Here is a 19,058-nt window from a genome sequence, read left to right on the forward strand (position 1 = left end):
ATTCATGTGCTGGCGGGGAGCAGGATTCAAAGCGGGAGATGCTGCAGGCTGTGATTGGATGGAGACTACAGGAGGTGATTGGCCGAGGAAACAGCCAGTCACCTCCTGCATTCCGCTGACAGGCTTAACACATGCAAACACATATTCAGATGAGCGCGTCCTGTGGGACCCGCTCATCTTCTAAATGTGAGTCCCGGGCGGCTGTTTCTGGGTAAAATACGCGCCATAGCGCGTTTTTGCGATCACTGACAATAATGCACATGACACAATATGCACACACCGTAATGCCCCCTACACATTATGCCACACACCGTAATGCCCCCGACACATTATGCCACACACCGTAATGCCCCCGACACATTATGCCACACACCGTAATGCCTGTGACACATTATGACAGGAATCGCAATGCCCGTTATACATTATGCTACACACTGCAATGCCCCTGATACATTATAGCACATACAATGTCTGTGACACAGTATGACACACACCACAATGATCCTGAGACATTATACCACATACCACAATGCCCGTGACATAGGCCCTCATTCCGAGTCGTTCGCTCGGTATTTTTCATCGCATCGCAGTGAAATTCCGCATAGTGCGCATGCGCAATATTCGCACTGCGACTGCGCCAAGTATCTTTGCTATGAAGATAGTATTTTTACTCACGGCTTTTTCATCGCTCCGGCGATCGTAATGTGATTGACAGGAAATGGGTGTTACTGGGCGGAAACACTGCGTTTTATGGGCGTGTGGCTGAAAACGCTACCGTTTCCGGAAAAAACGCAGGAGTGGCCGGAGAAACGGGGGAGTGGTTGGGCGAACGCTGGGTGTGTTTGTGACGTCAAACCAGGAACGACAAGCACTGAAATGATCGCACAGGCAGAGTAAGTGTGGAGCTACTCTAAAACTGCTAAGTAGTTTGTGATCGCAATATTGCGAATACATCGGTCGCAATTTTAAGATGCTAAGATACACTCCCAGTAGGCGGCGGCTTAGCGTGTGTAACTCTGCTAAATTCGCCTTGCGACCGATCAACTCGGAATGAGGGCCATAGTCTACAACACACCGTAATGCCAGATACATTATGACACACACTGCAATGTCCGTGATACATTATGCCACACACCGTAATGCCCATTAAACATTAAGTTCTACAGTAAGGCTTCCAATTACTTTTAAATTACCTGCTCGTTGCCAGGGGTTTCATGCTCTTGGTTCCATGCACGGTGCCAGGATGTCATGCTCGTTGCCAGGGGTTTCATGCACTGGGTGTCATGCTCGTTGCTAGGGGGTAGTGCTTGTTGCTAGGGCCGTGCTCCCAGTGCCACATATGCTCCCAGTGCCAGATATTCCCCCACAGTGCCAGGTATATGCACCCAGTGCCAGATATTCCCCCACAGTGCCAGGTATATGCACCAAGTGCCAGATATTCCCCCACAGTGCCTGCTTCCCCCCCCAGTGCCAGGTATATGCCCCCAGTGCCGGGTATATGCCCCCCCAGTGCCAGGTATATTCCCCCAGTGCCAGGTATATGCCCCCCCAGTGCCAGGTATATGCCCCCCCCAGTGCCAGGTATATTCCCCCAGTGCCAGGTATATGCCCCCCCCCAGTGCCAGATATTCTCCCACAGTGCCAGATATTCCCCCCCAGTGCCAGGTATATGCCCCCAGTGCCAGGTACATGCCCCCCCAGTGCCAGTTATATGCCCCCAGTGCCAGGTATATGCCCCCAGTGCCAGATATTCCCCCCCAGTGCCTGCTTCCCCCCCAGTGCCAGGTATATGCCCCCAGTGCTGGGTATATGCCCCCCCAGTGCCAGGTATATGCCCCCAGTGCCGGGTATATGCCCCCCCAGTGCCGGGTATATGCCCCCAGTGCCAGGTACATGCCCCCAGTGCCAGATATTCCCCCCCCAGTGCCTGCTTCCCCCCCAGTGCCAGGTATATGCCCCCAGTGCCAGGTATATGCCCCCAGTGCCAGGTACATGCCCCCCCAGTGCCAGGTATATGCCCCCAGTGCCAGGTACATGCCCTCAGTGCCGGGTATATGTCCCCAGTGCCAGATCTGCCCCCCCAGTGCCAGGTATATGTCCCCAGTGCCGGGTATATGCCCCAGTGCCTGCTCCCCCGGCCCCCCCCCCCTGTGTGTTGGAGGGACACGAGCGCATCGCGCGTCTCTCCTGTGTCCCTCCTGGCTCTCCCCCGGCTGGTCTAATAAAGGATGTGCCGTTCGTGAGCCAATCAGAGCTCACGAACGGCACTTGCTTCCTTAGACCGGCCGGGGGAGAGCCAGGAGGGACACAGGAGAGACGCGCGATGCGCTCGTGTCCCTCCAACACATAGGGGGGGGGGGGCGGGGGAGCAGGCACCGCAGGGAGGGAGAGCCGGAGAGGAGATCGCAGATTGACATGCGGACGCTCGTCCGCATGTCAATCTGTTCTAAATCAGTGGCGCCCCCGCAGCCCCTCGCCCCCAAGCCACCGCGAGGACTGCGGGGGCAGTAGTTACGCCACTGGTATGTGAGGAGTAGCTGGAGCGGTGTTTGAAGAAAGGAGAACACTGCATTCCAGCATAAAAACCTTTATACTATCTGTGAAATACAGGCAGAGGCGGATTGGCCATAGGGTTTACAGGGAAGATTCCCGGTGGGCCAACGCACCCGCGGGGCCTGTTTTGTTTGAGGACTTGTGGTCCATTTTATAGACATAATGAATAAGATGCTAAATAATTTGCATATATGAAAATGACTTTGCCACTTAGCCTGTGATTGCAGATGATCTAGTGTATGCTCTGTCTCCCTGCTTGGCTAACATATAAGATTGAGTGAATAGTGATTGGAATACTGTTGGTATAATAAGCAAGAAAATACATCTTTCTAAAGATTTATATAGTTTCCTAAATTCTGAAGGTGTATCATATAATGTGCTCATAACATTTTATTTTATTTCCTTTTAACTTCCCCCTGATGCTGGACATCCCCACTATCTGGAAAGTCTTGGGGGGAGGGTGCTGCTGCCATGGCCCATGACTAGACCTTACACCTCTGGTGCTGCCCGTGTGGGGCCACTAGTACAAATTTTTCCAGGGCCGCTTTTTGTTCCCAATCCGCCCCTGAATACAGGGGTGGTGGTTTGGGCCTGTTTTGCTGCACCTGGCCCAGGATGACTTGCCATCATTGATGGGACAATGAATTCTGAATTATACCAAAATATTGTAAAGGAAAAATGTCAGGACATCTGTACATGAGCTGCATCTCACAAGAACGTGGGTGGTATTCAGTATGCCGGCTGTTGGGATCCCGGCGCTCAGTATACCGGCGCCGGAATCCCGATACCCAGCATACCGACAACTAGTGGCTCATTTGCGTTCGCCCATCTGTCGGTATGCTGGTGGTCGGGATCCCGGCGCCGGTATGCTGGCCGCCGGGATCCCGGCCGCCGGCATAACATACTACACCTGAGAACGTGGGTCATGCAGCAAGGCAAGTAATTTGGCCAAAATGGGGAGGGAAGAGGCCAGGATCTCAGAGGATGGAGATTTCCTGGCCTCTAGGTTGCAGCTGTGGCGGCTGGTTTGTGTGACCCCCACGGGTCAGGCAGCTGGATGATGGTGTCAGAGAGGATCTGATACTGCATCCTAGAATACAGCTCGGATCAGTAATGCATGCAGGAGTCGTGACGCCTCCTGCTGCGTTAACATATAAGTGCTATCGCTGTTTCTTCTATGTAAGCAGCAACAACGTCAACTCCAACTGCAACTGAATGACCCCCATTATATGCCAATTTTGCCCAATGAAGGAGTACAAGACTTACAACACTATAGGCACCACTTCAGTGTTTGTATTGTTTGTTATATGGGGTGTGATACGGGATGCCGGTGGTTTGGATGCTGGCAGTCACATGACCGACATCGGGATCCCAACTCTATGAAAATGCTGGGGACGGGTATTATTTTATCTCTGGATACAATACTAATGCAAGGTTAAGGTCAATGTACAGGAGGCTTACTTGTTCTTTCCCCGGGACCATATAATTCAAATAAAAACAATTACCTGAAATAAGTGGTCCTGAGGAAAGGGGAATTAATGACACCATAAGGGCTGATGTTACAAGGTCAGAAGGCATAGAACTAGCTGCTTTGAGTAGTACATATCGGACCGATGACCAGGTGTATAGTTGTATACAGGTTATAAGCAGTGAGTGGGGTACTAAAAATGCAGGGGATTCAAGCCAGGTAATCTATGATATGTGAGTTGTTGTTAATTCAAAGTATGTTCATTTCTGTTGTTCATTAAATTTGATGTAATCATACTTCATTACCATGTGCCCCCTTTTTTATATTCTTATGCAGATACTGTTGTTACATTGAGGAGTGGAGAATGTCAATGGAGGAATGCTGCGTGAAAGATTATTCTACTATCATGCATATTGGATTAACTCTGCACAGGGTAATATTACTTTTCTGCGCTAATATATAATATGGGGAACACACACACACATATATACAGTTTATCTCCCATATAATGTTATGATGTTGGCAGCTGTCATGACAGAAGCCACAGAGATAACCAATGGAGGAGTAGGGATGGCAGCAGCAGTGACAGTTGGACTCACTGGGCACAGCAGCAGACCTTAGATGATTTCAGTAGATGCCCCAAATCACCCTGTTCTTGGTGTAAGGACTCCTTAGCACTAACATGTCATTTCCCACTAATTTCCCATTTGTATCACTGTGTAATATCAGTGGGAAGATGCTGTTGATGTGAAGCACGGCTATCAGCAACTGCCATCATCAACTGCCGCCCGCATGCCACACATGAATTCTCCATGGCATAAAACCCCAGTGCACAGCAATATCTCTGGCATTTTGTGAGTTGAAGCTGCTGCTGATGCATGAGAAAGAGCCTCCCAAGAGGGATCATTTTTGCTCCCTAGAATTTGCTGCCAGCGATCACCAGTGACCGGATCTGAGCGCACAATCACATCTGTGATTCTTACTCTCTTTGTTTTTTTTTATAGCTACTGTCACCAGCTACAATGAGCCAAAAGGTAGTTAGCCCAGCTGCTTGGAAATGGAGGAAAAAATCATAACATCAATGAGACATGGCTGAGGTCAGGACGCCACAGATCATCCAATGGTGGACCATCACCAGGAAGAGGAACAGCTGCATCATCATCTGGAAGAGGAAGAGCTGTCATCAGGAAGAGGAACAGCTGCATCATCATCTGGAAGAGGAAGAGCTGGTTCATCATCAGGAAGAATGACACCATCATTTGGAAGAGAAAGAGCTGGACCATCATCGGTAAGAGGAAGAGCTAGGCCATCATCCAAAAGAGGAAGAAATGAGCCCAGTGCCAGTGAAAACCAGGTAGCTGCACTAGGGAAGCACTACTGAGCCTGGAGAACATCCTGAGGCCCATTCTGCCCAGTATTCCCACCTACAGAAGACGCACTGTTGCAGAAGGAGAGGACGTAGAGCACTGTACCATCTGCATGAATGACATTGAAGTTGGAATTTCCGTTGTCTGACACAATGGCTACAGATTAACAGCATTTGTCCTGTGTGCCGCACAAGGTGCTACGACCTGGACATTTTTTCACATCATATCTGAAGGACACCAAACATAAGCAGAGGACCCAATCTAAACATCAAAAGTATATAGCGGTAAGCTTATTCCTTCAGAAAAGATATTTTAAAATAGCTTTCTCTGACGTCCTAAGTGGATGCTGGGGACTCCGTCAGGACCAAGGGGAATAGCGGCTCCGCAGGAGACAGGGCACAAAAGTAAAAGCTTTAGGATCAGGTGGTGTGCACTGGCTCCTCCCCCATGACCCCCCTCCAAGCCTCAGTTAGGTTTTTGTGCCCGGCCGAGAAGGGTGCAATCTAGGTGACTCTCCTAAAGAGCTGCTTAGAGTAAAAGTTTTATTAGGTTTTTTATTTTCAGTGAGTCCTGCTGGCAACAGGCTCACTGCAACGAGGGACTTAGGGGAGAAGAAGTGAACTCACCTGCGTGCAGGATGGATTGGCTTCTTAGGCTACTGGACACTAGCTCCAGAGGGACGATCACAGGTACAGCCTGGATGGGTCACCGGAGCCGCGCCGCCGACCCCCTTGCAGATGCTGAAGAGAGAAGTGGTCCAGAAATCGGCGGCTGAAGACTTCTCAGTCTTCATGAGGTAGCGCACAGCACTGCAGCTGTGCGCCATTGCTCTCAGCACACTTCACACCAACGGTCACTGAGGGTGCAGGGCGCTGGAGGGGGCGCCCTGGGCAGCAATGAAAGTACCTATACTGGCTAAAAATACATCACATATAGCCTCTGGGGCTATATGGATGTATTTAACCCCTGCCAGGTTGTCAGAAAAACGGGAGAAGAAGCCCGCCGAAAAGGGGGCGGGGCCTATTCTCCTCAGCACACAGCGCCATTTTCCCTCACAGAACTGCTGGTGGGAAGGCTCCCAGGCTCTCCCCTGCACTGCACTACAGAAACAGGGTTAAAACAGAGAGGGGGGGCACTTATTTGGCGATATGATTATATATTAAGATGCTATAAGGGAAAACACTTATATAAAGGTTGTCCCTGTATAATTATAGCGTTTTGGTGTGTGCTGGCAAACTCTCCCTCTGTCTCCCCAAAGGGCTAGTGGGGTCCTGTCCTCTATCAGAGCATTCCCTGTGTGTGTGCTGTGTGTCGGTACGTGTGTCGACATGTATGAGGACGATGTTGGTGAGGAGGCGGAGCAATTGCCTGTAATGGTGATGTCACTCTCTAGGGAGTCGACACCGGAATGGATGGCTTATTTAGGGAATTACGTGATAATGTCAACACGCTGCAAGGTCGGTTGACGACATGAGACGGCCGGCAAACCAATTAGTACCTGTCCAGGCGTCTCAAACACCGTCAGGGGCTTTAAAACGCCCATTTACCTCAGTCGGTCGACACAGACACAGACACGAACACTGACTCCAGTGTCGACGGTGAAGAAACAAACGTATTTTCCTTTAGGGCCACACGTTACATGTTAAGGGCAATGAAGGAGGTGTTACATATTTCTGATACTACAAGTACCACAAAAAAGGGTATTATGTGGGGTGTGAAAAAACTACCTGTAGTTTTTCCTGAATCAGATAAATTAAATGAAGTGTGTGATGATGCGTGGGTTTCCCCCGATAGAAAATTATTGGCGGTATACCTTTTCCCGCCAGAAGTTAGGGCGCGTTGGGAAACACCCCTTAGGGTGGATAAGGCGCTCACACGCTTATCACAAGTGGCATTACCGTCTCCAGATACGGCCGCCCTCAAGGAGCCAGCTGATAGGAGGCTGGAAAATATCTTAAAAAGTATATACACACATACTGGTGTTATACTGCGACCAGCGATCGCCTCAGCCTGGATGTGCAGCGCTGGGGTGGCTTGGTCGGATTCCCTGACTGAAAATATTGATACCCTTGACAGGGACAGTATTTTATTGACTATAGAGCATTTAAAGGATGCATTTCTATATATGCGAGATGCACAGAGGAATATTTGCACTCTGGCATCAAGAGTAAGTGCGATGTCCATATCTGCCAGAAGATGTTTATGGACACGACAGTGGTCAGGTGATGCAGATTCCAAACGGCACATGGAAGTATTGCCGTATAAAGGGGAGGAGTTATTTGGGGTCGGTCCATTGGACCTGGTGGCCACGACAACAGCTGGAAAATCCACCTTTTTTACCCCAAGTCACATCTCAGCAGAAAAAGACACCGTCTTTTCAGCCTCAGTCCTTTCGTCCCCATAAGGGCAAGCGGGCAAAAGGCCAGTCATATCTGCCCAGGGATAGAGGAAAGGGAAGAAGACTGCAGTAGGCAGCCCATTCCCAGGAACAGAAGCCCTCCACCGCTTCTACCAAGTCCTCAGCATGACGCTGGGGCCGTACAAGCGGACTCAGGTGCGGTGGGGGGTCGTCTCAAGAGTTTCAGCACGCAGTGGGCTCACTCGCAAGTGGACCCCTGGAGCCTACAAGTAGTATCCCAGGGGTACAGATTGGAAATTCGAGACGTCTCCCCCTCGCAGGTTCCTGAAGTCTGCTTTACCAACGTCTCCCTCGAGACAGGGAGGCAGTATTGGAAACAATTCACAAGCTGTATTCCCAGCAGGGGATAATCAAAGTACCCCTCCTACAACAAGGAAAGGGGTATTATTCCACACTATATTGTGGTACTGAAGCCAGACGGCTCGGTGAGACCTATTCTAAATCTGAAATATTTGAACACTTACATACAAAGGTTCAAATCAAGATGGAGTCACTCAGAGCAGTGATAGCGAACCAGGAAGAAGGGGACTATATGGTGTCCCTGGACATCAGGGATGCTTACCTCCATGTCCAAATTTGCCCTTCTCACCAAGGGTACCTCAGGTTCGTGGTACAGAACTGTCACTATCAGTTTCAGACGCTGCCGTTTGGATTGTCCACGGCACCCCGGGTCTTTACCAAGGTAATGGCCGAAATGATGATTCTTCTTCAAAGAAAATGGACGATCTCCTGATAAGGGCAAGGTCCAGAGAACAGTTGGAGGTCGGAGTAGCACTATCTCAAGTAGTTCTACGACAGCACGGGTGGATTCTAAATATTCCAAAATCGCAGCTGTTTCCGACGACACGTCTGCTGTTCCTAGGGATGATTCTGGACACAGTCCAGAAAAGGGTGTTTCTCCCGGAGAAGAAAGCCAGGGAGTTATCCGAGCTAGTCAGGAACCTCCTAAAACCAGGAAAAGTGTCAGTGCATCATTGCACAAGGGTCCTGGGAAAAATGGTGGCTTCTTACGAAGCGATTCCATTCGGCAGATTTCACGCAAGAACTTTTCAGTGGGATCTGCTGGAAAAATGGTCCGGATCGCATCTTCAGATGCATCAGCGGATAACCCTGTCTCCAAGGACAAGGGTGTTTCTTCTGCGGTGGCTGCAGAGTGCTCATCTATTAAAGGGCCGCAGATTCGGCATTCAGGACTGGGTCCTGGTGACCACGGATGCCAGCCTGAGAGGCTGGGGAGCAGTCACACAGGGAAAAAATTTCCAGGGAGTGTGATATAGTCTGGAGACTTCTCTCCACATAAATATACTGGAGCTAAGGGCAATTTACAATGCTCTAAGCTTAGCAAGACCTCTGCTTCAAGGTCAGCCGGTATTGATCCAGTGGGACAACATCACGGCAGTCGCCCACGTAAACAGACAGGGCGGCACAAGAAGCAGGAGGGCAATGGCAGAAACTGCAAGGATTCTTCGCTGGGCAGAAAATCATGTGATAACACTGTCAGCAGTGTTCATTCCGGGAGTGGACAACTGGGAAGCAGACTTCCTCAGCAGGCACGACCTCCACCCGGGAGAGTGGGGACTTCATCGGGAAGTCTTCCACATGATTGTGAACCGTTGGGAAAGACCAAAGGTGGACATGATGGCGTCCCGCCTGAACAAAAAACTGGACAGGTATTGCGCCAGGTCAAGAGACCCTCAGGCAATAGCTGTGGACGTTCTGGTAACACCGTGGGTGTACCAGTCGGTGTATGTGTTCCCTCCTCTGCTTCTCATACCCAAGGTACTGAGAATTAGAAGACGTAGAGGAGTAAGAACTATACTCGTGGCTCCGGATTGGCCAAGAAGGACTTGGTACCCGGAACTTCAAGAAATGCTCACAGAGGACTCATGGCCTCTGCCGCTAAGAAGGGACTTGCTTCAGCAAGTACCATGTCTGTTCCAAGACTTACCGCGGCTGCGTTTGACGGCATGGCGGTGGAACGCCGGATCCTAAGGGAAAAAGGCATTCCGGAAGAGGTCATTCCTACCCTGGTCAAAGCCAGGAAGGAGGTGACCGCACAACATTATCACCACATGTGGCGAAAATATGTTGCGTGGTGTGAGGCCAGGAAGGCCCCACGAAGAAATTTCAACTCGGTCGATTCCTGCATTTCCTGCAAACAGGAGTGTCTATGGGCCTCAAATTGGGGTCCATTAAGGTTCAAATTTCGGCCCTGTCAATTTTCTTCCAGAAAAAATTGGCTTCAGTTCCTGAAGTCCAGAAGTTTGTCAAGGGAGTACTGCATATACAACCCCCTTTTGTGCCTCCAGTGGCACTGTGGGATCTCAACGTAGTTCTGGGATTCCTCAAATCACATTGGTTTAAACCGCTCAAGTCTGTGGATTTGAAATATCTCACATGGAAAGTGACCATGCTGTTGGCCCTGGCCTCGGCCAGGCGAGTGTCAGAATTGGCGGCTTTGTCTCACAAAGCCCATATCTGATTGTCCATTCGGACAGGGCAGAGCTGCGGACTCGTCCCCAGTTTCTCCCTAAGGTGGTGTCAGCGTTTCACCTGCACCAGCTTATTGTGGTACCTGCGGCTACTAGGGACTTGGAGGACTCCAAGTTGCTAGATGTTGTCAGGGCCCTGAAAATATAGGTTTCCAGGACGGCTGGAGTCAGGAAAACTGACTTGCTGTTATCCTGTAGGCACCCAAAAAACTGGGTGCTCTTGCTTCTAAGCAGACGATTGCTAGTTGGATGTGTAGTACAATTCAGCTTGCACATTCTGTGGCAGGCCTGCCACAGCCAAAATATGTAAATGCCTATTCCACAAGGAAGGTGGGCTCATCTTGGGCGGCTGCCCGAGGGGTCTCGGCTTTACAACTTTGCCGAGCTGCTACTTGGTCAGGGGCACACCCTGGCTGAGGAGGACCTGGAGTTCTCTCATTCGGTGCTGCAGAGTCATCCGCACTCTCCCGCCCGTTTGGGAGCTTTGGTATAATCCCCATGGTCCTGACGGAGTCCCCAGCATCCACTTAGGACGTCAGAGAAAATAAGAATTTACTTACCGATAATTCTATTTCTCGTAGTCCGTAGTGGATGCTGGGCGCCCATCCCAAGTGCGGATTGTCTGCAATACTTGTACATAGTTATTGTTACAAAAATCGGGTTATTATTGTTGTGAGCCATCTTTTCAGAGGCTCCGCTGTTATCTTGCTGTTAACTGGGTTCAGATCACAGGTTGTACAGTGTGATTGGTGTGGCTGGTATGAGTCTTACCCGGGATTCAAAATCCTTCCTTATTGTGTACGCTCGTCCGGGCACAGTATCCTAACTGAGGCTTGGAGGGGGGTCATGGGGGGAGGAGCCAGTGCACACCACCTGATCCTAAAGCTTTTACTTTTGTGCCCTGTCTCCTGCGGAGCCGCTATTCCCCTTGGTCCTGACGGAGTCCCCAGCGACCACTACGGACTACGAGAAATAGAATTATCGGTAAGTAAATTCTTATTTTTACTGACAGATAAAAAAAATGACAGTACACTGAAAGAATACAATAGATTATTATAACATAGGTCTGGCCCTGGTAGGATTATCTATACAGGTACTTGCAAACATTGCTTTTCTATAAGGCTATATGATATAAGGTTATATCATACTAAACTTTCAATGTTTATTCAGAATTTTAGAACAACAGTAGTTCAGAATAAACAAGTTACATATAGTACATGATGATGGGAAAAGCATACACACAATGTCAGTATTGTTATCAATATGAAAAACATCAAAAGCATAAGGGAAAAACCAGACCAAGGCTGTGTAAAGGAATGATTAAGAAGACATAGAATGACAGCATAGAAACAATTCAAAAGGCACAGGAACTAAGTATACACTTGCACAGCATAGTCAAAACATTAATCCTAGGAGGAAGGGGAGACCTCCCAAATTATAGGTAGATGGAGATAAACAGGAAGGAAACATTCTCCAAATGAAGAGGAGCAATAGGACATGAGGACATGCACTGAGACTGGAGGGGGGGAGTTTCAGGGGAAATTTGAGGAAAAAGGGTAGTGGACAAGTGGAATAGCCTCTCATCAGAGGTGGTAGAGGCTAAGACAGTAGAGCAATTTAAACATGCATGGGATAGACATAAGGATATACTTACAAAGAAATAAAGATCAAATAAGGTTTGAGATAAAAATATAGTTAAACATTTTTTTTTTTAAATGGAAGACTAGATGGGCCAAGTGGTTCTTATCTGCTGTCAAATTCTATATTTCTATGTAATTAATCTGACATAGAGAAAGAGGTATTAGGGGTATATGCAATTCCGGGCGAATTGCGGCAATTTTTCGCCCGTTTTTAAATTCGACACAATTCGACCGTCGAAATCCGGCCGGCGAGAGCCGGAATTCGACATATTCAATAAAAAACGGATTCGACAGTCCCGCTGTCGAAAAACGGACCAATTGACGGATTTTGAATCGACTTTTCAGATTGTACAAAAAACGGTAAAAAACCCCCAAAAAAATTGCGTGGGGTCCCCCCTCCTAAGCATAACCAGCCTCGGGCTCTTTGAGCTGGTCCTGGTTGCAAAAATACGGGGGGGGGAAATGACAGGGGAACCCCCGTAATTTAAGTACGTGGATTACAAATGTCACAGGACACTGGATTTAGGTGAGTATAATTTTATTCTCAGGTACACCCCGTGGATTCTACTTGGACAAGTGGACCGAACGTCATGTCAACATAGGTAAGTATGTGTGTGTGTCGACATGTATGTAATAAAGTTGTACTTTCAAGGTGTGCATGTCCTGTTTTTATTTGGGTATTTTTTTTGCAGTAGAACTACAGGTACCAGCGGGCCCGTTTCCCCCACATGCTGGTACTTGTGGTTCTCCAAGTACCAGCTTGCGGGGGAGGCTTGCTGGGACTTGTAGTTCTTCTGCAAAAACCAATATTCTTTCATTTTACTCAAGGCTATCAGCCCCCCATCCGCAGCCCTTGGATGGGGGGGACAGCCTCGGGCTTCACCCCTGGCCCTTGGGTGGCTGGGGGGGGACCCCTTGATTGAAGGGGTCCCCACTCCTCCAGGGTACCCCGGCCAGGGGTGACTAGTTGGGTATTTAATGCCACGGCCGCAGGGAGCGGTATAAAAGTGTCCCCCGGCTGTGGCATTATCTGTCCAGCTAGTGGAGCCCGGTGCTGGTACAAAAAATACGGGGGACCCCTACTCTTTTTGTCCCCCGTATTTTTTGCACCAGGCGCAGAGCCCGGTGCTGGTTGTTAAAATACGGGGGATCCCCTGTCATTTTTTTCCCCGTATTTTGGCAACCAGGACCGGCTCAAAGAGCCCGAGGCTGGTTATGCTTAGGAGGGGGGACCCCACACAATTTTTTTTTCGGGTTTTTAACCCATTCATTAAAAAAAAAAATATACAGGTTGAGTCTCCCTTATCCAAAATGCTTGGGACCAGAAGTATTTTGGATATGGGATTTTTCCGTATTTTGGAATAATTGCATACCATAATGAGATATCATGGTGATGGGACCTAAATATAAGCACAGAATGCATTTATGTTACATATACACCTTATACACACAGCCTGAAGGTAATTTTATACAATATTTTTTATAACTTTGTGCATTAAACAAAGTGTGTGTACATTCACACAATTCATTTATGTTTCATATACACCTTATACACACAGCCTGAAGGTCATTTAATACAATATTTTTAATAACTTTGTGTATTAAACAAAGTTTGTGTACATTGAACCATCAGAAAACAAAGGTTTCACTATCTCACTTTCACTCAAAAAAGTCCGTATTTCGGAATATTCCGTATTTCGGAATATTTGGATATGGGATACTCAACCTGTATATATATTTGAAAAAATATATAAATAATACTTGTGCCTCCTAAATAGACAAACCAAGTACCTAATCCCTTCTAATATAAATAGATATGCTATTAGCAATAAAAAAAAAACACAAAAAAAACATGTTTTTTAACATTTTTATTACATTCCGCCAGCAAAGTGAGGCGTATTGAAAATGACGAATTTACTGTCAAAAAGCACTGTTGTCGAATTTACATTCTTCAATTGAATATACTTTTGTCGAAAAGCCGCATTTGTACCATTGCAGAAATGTTGAATTTGTCAAATGTCGAATTTCAAAAAGTCGAATTTGAAAAGTCCGTTTTTTTGACGAAAAGTACTGAATTGCATTGTCGAATTTTTTTTTTTGTGCGAAAAAGTCCAGTTTTTCAACATTTTCGGGAATTCGACCGCAATTTGCATATACCCCATAGGAAGTAAAGGGGGGTACTACTACTCACGGAGCGATATTCTAAGCAATCTGACTAGATTGCTTAGAATTCAAGCATTATCGCTCCGTGTGTACTCCCCACAGCGATAGCTGCGCATCGCTATCGCTGGTGCTAGATTGGCCTGCATGCAGGTCAATCTAGCGGGTCGCTCACTTCCCCCGCTGGGTGAAATGAGCGCCCCCCCCTCCCCGACCCGTCTCCCCCCGCACGCTCAGCACACATCGCTTCCACATCGGCCCGTCTATATGGGCCTTAAGAATTGACCTACAGTCTCCTAGGTGACATTAATGTACAAAGTTAGAGTAAAAGTTACTTTGTATTTACTAGGCATTGGAGAGAGATAAAGGGGGTCATTCTGAGTTGATCGCTAGCTGCCGTTGTTCGCAGCACAGCGATCAGGCTATAATCGTCATTACTGCGCATGTGTATGCACCGCAATGTGCACGTGCGACGTACAGGTACAAAATCCTTTGTGGTTTTGCACAGGTTCAAGCGAAGCTTTCAGTTGCACGGCACAACGCAGGAAGATTGACATATAGTGGACGTTTCTGGGTGTCAACCGACCGTTTTTAGGGAATGCTTAGAAAAATGCAGGCGTGTCAGGGAAAATGCAGGCATGGCTGGGTGAATGCTGAGCGGGTGTGTGACGTCAAAAGCCAACCCTCCAACATTAGAAATCAACGCACAGGAAGAGTAAGTCCAGGGCTGGTCTTGTTTTGCACAAAATGATTTTGCAGGCACTCTGCTGCACAAGCGTTCGCACTACTGCAAAGCAAAAATACACTCCCCGGTGGGCGGCGACAATGCGTTTGCACGGCTGCTAAAAACTGCTTGTGAGCGATCAACTCGGAATGACCTCCAAAGTGCTAAACAGCTGCGTTTCTAGAGAGGAGGGGACCCGTGTGCAGACTCCGTGTGTGGGCCCCCTCCTCTCCTGTAGCCGTAACCGCCGCTGTCAGCGCTAAGACTCTGGTACAGTGCCAGAGTCTACAGTGCATATGCAGGACTCCAAAAAATGGCCACCGAGACATCTTTCCGGAGTCCTGCACATGCGCTGTAGACTCTGGCACTGTGCCAGAGTCTCTAGTGCTCAGTGCACTAACAGCGGCGGTGACGGCTACAGGAGAGGAGGGGGCCCACACACGGTCACCGATGGATGCCGGAAAGGTGAGTATTGAAGAAATGGGCGCAGTGTGTGCGGTGTGGGCACCCTCTGGACTCAGGGGCCCGGTGCACCGCACACACTGCACCCATTATAGATACGCCTGTGGTGCTAACCAATTAGCTCCTAGCTGTCATGGTACAGGTTGTGTTTGAAAAATGACAGGAGCTGGTTGGTTGGTAATTTATCTCTGTCCACTTTATATCTCTCTGATGCTTAGTACATACAGTACACCCCTAATTGAGTAATAATTATTATTAGCTACATGAAATCTCAGATGCTACTAGTTTACATATTCCTATCTTGAATAGTTTCAGACAGTGAAATGACATTTCTAGAATGAAATGTATTGAATGTCTGTTTCACATAGTAATGCAAGACATATATGCGCACAACACATACTTAACAAGGAAATTTGTCTGGACAACATGTCCCTGAAGAATGCCGAACAAAAGTGTGAAAGTATGCAGGCAGCACTCAAGCAGACTCAAGTCCTAGAAGGAAGGTCTGAAAATGTCCACTTTGCTGCACCATACATGTTCATTAACTGGCAAATAAAAAGTGCACTAAGCAGGTTGGTAACTCATTACATTGCTTTAAATTGTTGCAAACATCAGGATATCGCGATCAATGAGCCTAATTCAGATCTGATCGCTCGCTAGCTATTTTTTGCAGCACTGCGAACAGATAGACGCCGCCTATAGGCGAGTGTATTTTAGCTTTGCAATTGTGCGAACGCATGTGCAGCCGAGCAGTACAAAAACAGCTTGTGCAGTTTCTGAGTAGCTCTGACCTTACTCAGTCTCTGCGATCACTTCAGCCTGTTCGAGCCCGGAATTGACGTCAGACACCCGCCCTGCAAATGCTTTGACACGCCTGCGTTTTTCCAACCACTCCCAGAAAATGGTCAGTTGCCACCCACAAACGCCCTCTTAATGTCAATCTCCTTGCGAACGGCTGTGCGAATGGTTTCTTCACTAGAACCAGTGCACAACAACGATCCGCTTTGTAACCGTATGGCGCACCTGCACATTGCAGTGCATATGCATGCGCAGTAGTTACCTGATCGCTGCGCAGCGAAAAATGCTAGCTAGCGAACAGATCTGAATTAGGCCCAATGACTGATGGTCATTATCACGGTAACCTATAATATACCATTTTCATCAGCCGAAAACGGAACTGCAATTGCGCGAAAACACATGGGATCTGGTAGACCGCTTATTGCGGATTATGCTCTAGGTGCCTGAGGCACCTAAAGCATAATCCGCTATAAGTGCCGGCATGGGGGGAGGAGACTACCACATCTGAGCTAATAGGATAGCCCCCAGCGATGGCTGATCTATCTTCAGATATATCGGCGCAGCTGGCTGTGTGTACTGGTGGTCCTCCGACTTCCCATATACTTGCTACGGCAGGGCCGACATCACAGCTGGGTGGGCAAATTCAAATGCCTGTCCAGCTGGGTTTCCTGACCGACACAGCGAATGTGTATACTTATCTGGATCGGCCACTCAATCTGGATCTCTCCCCCCCCGCCACAGTAGCCGGCAACCCTTCTCCACCCCCCCCGCAGTAGCCGGCAACTCTCCTCTCTCTCTCTCCCCCCCCCAGCAGCAGCTTGCAACCCCCCCCCCTCTCCCCTACAGCAGCAGCCGGCAACTCTCTTCTCTCTCCTCTCCTGCAGCAGCGGGCAACCACCCTCTCTGCCCCCCTGCAGCAGCCGGAAATTCTCCTTTCTCTCCCCCCTGCAGCAGCTGAAACCCCCCTCTCTGCCCCCCCGTGCCCCCCCCCCCGTCCCCCCTTCAGCGGCCGGCAACCCTACTCCCGCAACAGCGGCTCTTTCCCCCACAGCAGCCGGAAATCCTTTGCCCCCCTGCAGCAGCCGGCAACCCCCTCTCTACCCTCCTGCAGCAGTTGGCAGCCCCCCTCTCTGCCCCCCCCCCCCAGCAGCCGGCAACCCCCCCCCCCCTCTCTCTCTCCCCCAGCAGCGTTTTATTCCCCCACGGCAGCCGGCAACCCTTCCCCCCGCAGCAGCTGCAGGGAGCGATCTTTGGCTGGCGAGGAGATGGGGCCATGTCTGCGGAGCTGGAGGGGAGGACATCCAAGCAGCTGCAGGTCCGGCGGCACCTCGAACCCCTGTGTCACAGGCTCCGGGGTGAAGAGCGGTGAGTAGTAAGTGAACATGGCCGGCCAAGGGATCAGCTAGCAGTCCGCCACTGTTAGCACTGTCCAATAACATCTGCCTCACTGACAGGGACGTGCCTAATCGTGGGTTGAAAGCGCGATCCCATCAATGAGGCAGATGTACTAGTGCCGCTTCTCCTCATATTTTCAATGGGCTTTTTAGTGCCAGCTCCTTGGCCCCGCCCCCTCAGTGGCAAACGCAGGATTTGCATGGGGGGGTTTCCAGAACTGGGTGGAGCCAAGCACGGGGGTGGGGACTGAGGTGACCCAGTATATGCTGGGTCCGTAAAACTAGTGTGTCTGTGTGTATATATATATATAGCTACACACATATATATACCGTATATACACCTATATATATATATATATATATATATATATATACACATATACACATAGCATATTAAACATGTATACATATATATCTATATATATATATACATACATACATACAGTACACGTATATACACATGTGTATATATATATGTGTGTGTGTGTGTGTGTGTGTGTGTGTGTGTGTGTGTGTGTGTGTGTGTGTGTTTGTGTGTATGTATATACATGTGTGTATATATGTATGCACATGGATATATATGTACTATAATTAAAATAAAGTAAACTTTTATTAAGCACTTAAAAGTGCCACCAGGAAGACAGCAGGCTACAGAGGACACCAGACAGCCATTAATAATACTCATGCAGCAAAACACACTTTACTATAATCAGTGGGAGGCAGCGCTCTCGCTGCCTCCCATCTAGATGTGACTGTATTTTCGCAGCAATAATGATTAGCATAATACAAAGGAGATATTTATGACACTTTATATGTGTTAGAAATATCTTCTGTGCATTATTCTAATTATTATGACAGGGGAGGCACTGCCTCCCCTGGCTGCACGTCCCAGTTACTACCAGAAAATGACATAAGAAGAGGAGACACAAGGAGAGATGGCGCTGCTCACATGAGCTTGCATTTTACAGGAGATATTGGGGGTCATTCCGAGTTGTTCGCTCGCTAGCAGTTTTTAGCAGCCGTGCAAACGCTATGCCGCCTTCCACTGGGAGTGTATTTTAGCTTAGCAGAAGTGCGAACAAAAGGATCGCAGAGCAGTTACAACGTTTTTTTGTGCAGTTTCTGAGTAGCTCCAAACCTACTCAGCGCTTGCGATCACTTCAGACTGTTCAGTTCCTGTTTTGACGTCACAAACACTCCCTGCATTCGGCCAGCCATGCCTGCGTTTTTCCTGGCACTCCTGCGTTTTTTCGATCACTCCCTGAAAACGGTCAGTTGACACCCAGAAACGCCCACTTCATGTCAATCACTCTACGGCCAGCAGTGCGACTGAAAAACTTCGCTAGACCCTATGTGAAACTACTTCGTTCGTTGTAATAGTACGTCGCGCGTGCGCATTGTGCCGCATATGCATGCCCAGAAGTGCCATTTTTTTTGCCTCATCGCTGCACAGCGAACGAATGCAGCTAGCGATCAACTCGGAATTACCCCCTTTGGCAGATGCAAACAGTCAGAGTGGATCTAGGGCTTTGTAGGGGAGTAAAGGGGGGTACTCACAGAGCGATATTCTAAGCAATCTGA

General features: G+C 48.6%; 1 long non-coding RNA gene across 1 annotated transcript in view; it reads left to right on the plus strand.

Moving 5' to 3' along the window:
• The first annotated feature begins 4,376 nt into the window (after positions 1-4,376).
• LOC134935315 (uncharacterized) overlaps positions 4,377-19,058 on the plus strand; it is a 131,349-nt gene continuing 116,667 nt past the window's right edge. The window contains exons 1-2 of the long non-coding RNA XR_010180048.1: positions 4,377-4,454; positions 5,026-5,672. This is a non-coding gene — a long non-coding RNA (uncharacterized LOC134935315). The remainder of the gene's footprint in view (positions 4,455-5,025; positions 5,673-19,058) is intronic.

Source organism: Pseudophryne corroboree, chromosome 6, assembly GCF_028390025.1.
Source record: "Pseudophryne corroboree isolate aPseCor3 chromosome 6, aPseCor3.hap2, whole genome shotgun sequence".
NCBI lineage: Eukaryota > Metazoa > Chordata > Amphibia > Anura > Myobatrachidae > Pseudophryne > Pseudophryne corroboree.